Here is a 6,192-nt window from a genome sequence, read left to right on the forward strand (position 1 = left end):
GGGTGTGTGCGTGCCTGCGCGCGAGAGTGTAGCGTGCACATGCGTGTGCATGGGTCATTTCTGTGATAGGGAATACGTTGACTAGACAGACCAGAGTTGACACAGATGGGAAGAGACGGGAGACATCGTCATAACCTCCACTGCTCAGCGTTCGGTGAACAAGTGTTCCCTGGTTTCAGGAATCATTCAAGAGCAACTTTTAGTCCATTATATTATAGATATGAATATGTATGTAGAAATAGGGTGCTGGTGCAAAACCTCTGGCGCAGTCCATCAGGGGAATGGCTCTCTTGGACAGTGGACACTGGGACATAAATTGTGGCTGTGGTTGGCAGTGTACTGTATATCCTCAACATGAAGTACCTCTGCTTATATTTTTAACGATTACGTCATTGTTACAATGCATTTGGAACAGGGCCACCCCATAAGGAGGAAATTGAATTACTTTGGGTGACAGCTTTTGAGTTAAAATCATAATCATGGTTTTATAAGGGCCCCGGAGACGTTTGCTGTTATTTTGGTGAGGAGGAGGTGGTGTGAATCACATTTGAGATAAAAGGCTGAAAACTAAAGGGAAAACTTTCTGGCTCCAAAACGCAAACGTTGGAGAAAATATGTGTTGCTATTCTTCACTCTGCAACGTCGACCGGTCTCCCTGCTGTGTTGCACAGCGAATAGTACGACGGAAAACACGCTATCTGCATAAGTATTCACAAACAGGTGGTTATTTAGCTGCTTGAAAATGAAGCTGTTTAGTGATTGTACTAGCTGAAAGTATAGGTAACAAAAAGGTATTCATTTCGAATACTTTTTATTTATTATTAATTATTATCTATTATACATTTGACTTTTGCGCCGATGTGGTCAAAGGTAAAAGCGTTGCAATACACTTATGCCACCAAATGCGAGATATTCAAGGGAGTGAATCTTTGATATTCAATTGATGACCTTGCGCGATATTGTTCTGTAAAGTTCTTTTCAGTTGCCCGGAATAATCTCTAATGAAATTGAATGATGTTAAATCCATGTTAAACCTCTGTTCTCCCAGTCAGCATTGCAGATCGGGAGCTTTTGTCCTAACAATCCGATGGACTGAGTTCTTCTCAGGTGCATTAGGCATTGGCAGCGTCTCAAAAGAAGTGAAAGCCAAAAAGACGCCCGTGCCCAGTTCCTCTCCCCCGCTCCGCAGACGGTGGGACGCTGCCGCTCGTCTGAACGGAAGCCAGCCGCGTCGGGGAGGAGCCAAAGGTGAGCTCCGCTGCGTCAACGTCTTCTGCTCTCTCAGGAAGTTCCTTTTGTAAATCGATTCATAAACACTTCAGCCTCCTGGCTCCGTGGAGCACGAGGTGAACCGCGGCCGGCTGGCATGGAGCGGACCGGGCAGGAGGAGAGAGGGGCCGAGGCTGAGCGGCCCGGAGTGTAAACACCCTCTTACGTGATTAGTGTGTCCCCTTGTCACATGAAAGAGAGAGCGAGAGTCAGCCCCGTCATGAGGACGAGAGACATCTGGGCTCCTATGGCGTTCCAGATGGTCCCAAGATTCCCCCCCCTCCCCAACCCCCCCTAGATACAAACACAGCATCTTGCATTCTTCTCCTCGATTTATTTGTTTTGATCCACAGGACACCGTCCATTAATGTATGACTTATCTCCAGCAGATATGGTGCATATGCATGGCAATGGGAAAGGCCGCGCGCTGTTTTTCTCAGAGCTCGTCTCTGATGTCAGACTTGGGGACATTAGGGAACGCTTGAAGGCAGCAGGATGTCTTTTTCCAGGACCTTTGCATCTCTTCCGTCTGATTCATCAGGCATGTCCTCCCAGTAGGAACAAACATCCCAGGGCTCTCCACAGGGCCATCCCATTATCTGTCAGACGGCGTGCAGTGTGTCCCAGTGGGTCCCAGCCAGTTATGTATCGACAGCAGCAAGGAAATCTTATTCAGCCCCTTATATCCCCAACAGGAGCTCTCCACGCCACTATGTAAATGGTGTCACTGAGGCAGAATACATGCAGCATGAATGGATTATCTACAGCAGGCATGAAAAGGCATGTGCAACAGCACTTCTGTGAACACGCATCATACAAGGGGTAGGGAGCGAGAATCATCTGGTCCGAGTGTTGGGTAGAATCCATAATCAATCAAAGGGTGGCGGACTCGAAAGTGTGGGTGCGTGTGTGCGTGTGTACGTGTGTGCGTGCGTGTGTGCGGGCCTGCCTGTGTGCGTGAGTCTGACCATAGGGTTGGTTCATCTCAATGTCATCTCAATCGCAATGACCGGCTTGATGTTAGAAGCATAGAAGCATTTGAGTGTTGTGAGTTATGATGCAAATAGTCATGTTTGTTGGCCATTGCTTAGTGGTTGATCATGGAATGATTTTGTCATGTCCCCGTTCTGTTATATTTCAGTTGATTAAGGGTTTTACAGTACCTCAACTCTCTAGAGACCGATCAACATGGCAGACTATCCCAAATAAAGAATCAGATGATTCATTTTGATGCACAAGTTATATTGGTTGGAAGAGAAATGCATTCCACCCACGAATCTCCTCCTTAAGGTAGGGCTTTGTGTTTATGGGTTGTGTGTTCTTAGTGTGTTATTAAGGCAAAGCCGCCGGAAGTGGCGGTCTTTCCTGAAGATTTGATAATGAAGATGCAGGTTCAATCTGATCTTACTGAGATTTGTCCTAATTCACTCTATATTTGTGGTTCATCTTGGATTTATCATGACTTGTGTCTCATTTGGGATTCTGTGGGAAAATCTCTTGTTGTTGTGGATAAACAATTGGGTTTTGATTAAATGCTTCAGGCTCCGCAGTCCGAGGAGGTGATGTGCACAGAAAATACCGGCATGATAGGGGATTCACACACACACACACACACACACACACACACACACACACACACACACACACACACACACACACACACACACACACACACACACACACACACACACACACACACACACACACAAACACGCATGCAAGCGGGCAAACACATAAAAACGTACAAGCACACACATGCACAAACACGCACACAAACACATATAAACACACGCATATATACACATGCATTCACACACACACACGCACATGCACACATGCACACGCACAAGCACACACATGCATACACACGCACACACACAAACACAAAGGCACACTAACACACACATATAAACAAACACACACAGCCACATACAAACACACTCACACACACAAAAACACACAGACAAACAGACTGTGACCACAATGAGTAGAAGGACGTCTATCGTATGCTGTCATTCAGTTTTATGTTTTGGATTATCTCTCAAACACAGATGCTGGAAAGAGCATTATTTTTCCGGCACGGCATTACACCTGTGGAAACTACAGTAGCAGCATATATCTAGGTAGACGTTATCTCTGGCAGTGATAGCCAGGCTCCCACAGCCTGGCTCCGCCGTTGGACCAGGTCGGCTCCAGTCCGGCCAATCACAAACTGGGCCCCATACCGGATTTGCATATTACCTTCAATTCTGCCAGGCATGCAAAGAACTCTCATTGCGTGTGTAGAACATTCCAGAAATAAATGCATGCAAAACACTCCACGGTCTCACTGCGGCCGACATGTCTGACGAAGTTTTAAGATATGTAATAGGGGGGGCGGTTTTGTTAGTGGTACTCGTTAGTTTAAACAAACATCAAGTCATTTAAACAAATATACAATTTCAACACTAGCTGATGTATTTAGCAACTCAAAGAAGGGATGCTGTGTGCCTTTTAAGTTTTCCACTGGTTAACAATCTGGAAAATGGCAAAACGCAGCGGCTAAAGGTTTATTTACAGTTATCCCCTTCATGGAAATATTCACTGATTGTGTCTTTTTTTTGGCTTCTTCTCCTCCACCCCTACTTTAGGAACCTTCAGTCCCTGAAAGTATCGAAACGTTCCCTCATAAGCCTTCATGCACCTTCAATACAAACTGTTTAATCTTCAATACAGTGATGGCCATGGTTCAAACACATTTGGATTTACGTCTATATACATCCATACACAAGCCACTTTGGATAGTTTCCTCGTGCCCGTCCAGAACGCCACATGGACGACCTCTGACCCAGACAGCCTGGCTCTCCTCCTGTTTTCCGCTTAACGCCTTCCTATCGGAGGTCTGAGAACTGTCGGAGACGAGAGGACGTTTAAGAGACACAGAGGGAACAGACTCACCAATGAAAATAAACCCACCGCAGACATTTGTAAATACATCCCAAAATAAAAGCCAAGCAGATAGCTCTCTTGACATCGTTCTTCACCGAGGAGAGAGATATTTCCATCATCCTGAGAATCGCGGATAACCATGAGATCGGACCACAGAGAGACTATATCGAGTACTTCTGCTGCCTCTTGTACGTTTATATATAGAAACACGACAAAGAGATGGATGAGGATGACTTGCATGTTCTGAGCTGGGGACATGCTTGTGGAACATGGAGGTAATCCACTAGAAGGTCCTGGGTCTCAGTTTGTGCTGTGTTTGCTTCATGACGCTGGCCTGTGTGAACGGGAGCCTGAGGAACAGCTCGTGGAGTGTAACACAACAGTGCTCTTCTGCCTGAACATAAATCCTGCGCCTAAATCGAGTGCCTGTGTGTGCATTCAAGGTAACCGCCGTACTTCTGCTAATGCACACGTAAAACTGTACAGATGACTTTTAGCTCTGCTGCTCTAATAACACAGGGAATGGATATATATAGAGCGAGAGATATGTGCATGCGAGTGTGAATGTGTGTGTCGGCGCACGCCTGTGTGTGTGTGTGTGTGTGTGTGTGTATGTGTGCGTGTGTGTGAGTGTGTGTTTGTGTGTGTGGGGAATGAATATGGATCATGCAGCCCTGTCTAGTCTGTCTTATTTTAAGAGCAGCAATAAGTTTGAGTAAGCCTCTCAGTGGGTATTAGTCGGCTTGCTTCTGCTTTCCTTCCATGTTTATAAACTAGGAGACATCTGTGTGTGATCACATGGCCCACTGGCGTGCTCTGGGAAGAACCACAATCCCAAACCACTGGTTGCGTTTCAGAAGTAGGGGTTTGCCCGAGTGAGACATGCAGACAGATATGATGTCATAACCCTGTGATTGTTCCTGAAGAGATATGACTCTTTGTTTTGGCTCCATTGATTGACATAAATGCGGCAGTGCCCTTTCTGCAACTCAGTCGGCGAGGTCCAGGTGAATAATAGGTCTGAATAATTTATTTGACTCCTCAGATAAGACCATTTGCATTTCTTTTCTTCTTCACTGCTGGTCTCGCGTTCTCTCTCTCCTGTCTCTCTGGTTCTCTCGCTCTCTCGCTCACTATCCCTCATCAGTCTGCCACCATCCCTCTCTCTCTCCTGTCTCTCTCGTTCTCTCGCTCTCTCGCTCACTATCCCTCATCAGTCTGCCCCCATCCCTCTCTCTCTCCCACACACTGTCACCTCTCTCTACCCCTCCCTCTCTTGCCCTCTGTCCCTTTCTCATCTGTTAAATGACTCACCTTCACCCACCGCCTCGATCTTTCTCTTATGTATCTCACCTTCATTCTCTCTCTCTGTGTCTTTTACCCCTCTCTCTCTCTTAACTCCTACCCTCTCTCCTTTACTCTCTCTCTGTTATTCTCTCCCTCTTACTCTCTCTCTTCTTTCTCTCTCACCCTCTCTCTCTCCTTTACTCTGTCTGTCTCTCTGTTATCGTCTTCTTTACTCTCCCTCTCTCTCTCCTTTACTCACTCTCTGTTTTTCTCTATCTTCTCTCTCTCTCTCTCTCTCTCTCTCTCTCTCGCTCTCTCTCTCACTCTGTTATCGTCTCCTTTACTCTCCCTCTCTCTCCCTCTCTCTCCTCCTGTGTGGGAGCTGTGCGGGCTGATGAGGCTGGTTTATTTGCGTTAATTAGAATAGAGTGGTACCGTTCGCTTTGAGCCCGGGTGATGCCTGAGTGCGTCAGGTGACAGCGGTCTGGATCCCTCATTTCAAGGGACGTTGGTTCCCAGAGAGCCCCGGCTTGGAGGTTGAATACAAATACATTCATTCTCATTAATCACGTGTTCAAGGAGAAAAACCAACAACTATACACATACATTTCAGTGTATTTAATAAAGTCTGGAAACAGGAGATCTAGGGGTGATGTTGGGGTTGGTAAATGATTTAGTGCTGAGCCTGGTAGTCGAGGTGTTGAAGAC

The sequence above is a fragment of the Gadus chalcogrammus genome, chromosome 10 (genome assembly GCF_026213295.1).
Source record: "Gadus chalcogrammus isolate NIFS_2021 chromosome 10, NIFS_Gcha_1.0, whole genome shotgun sequence".
In the NCBI taxonomy this organism is placed as follows: Eukaryota; Metazoa; Chordata; class Actinopteri; order Gadiformes; family Gadidae; genus Gadus; species Gadus chalcogrammus.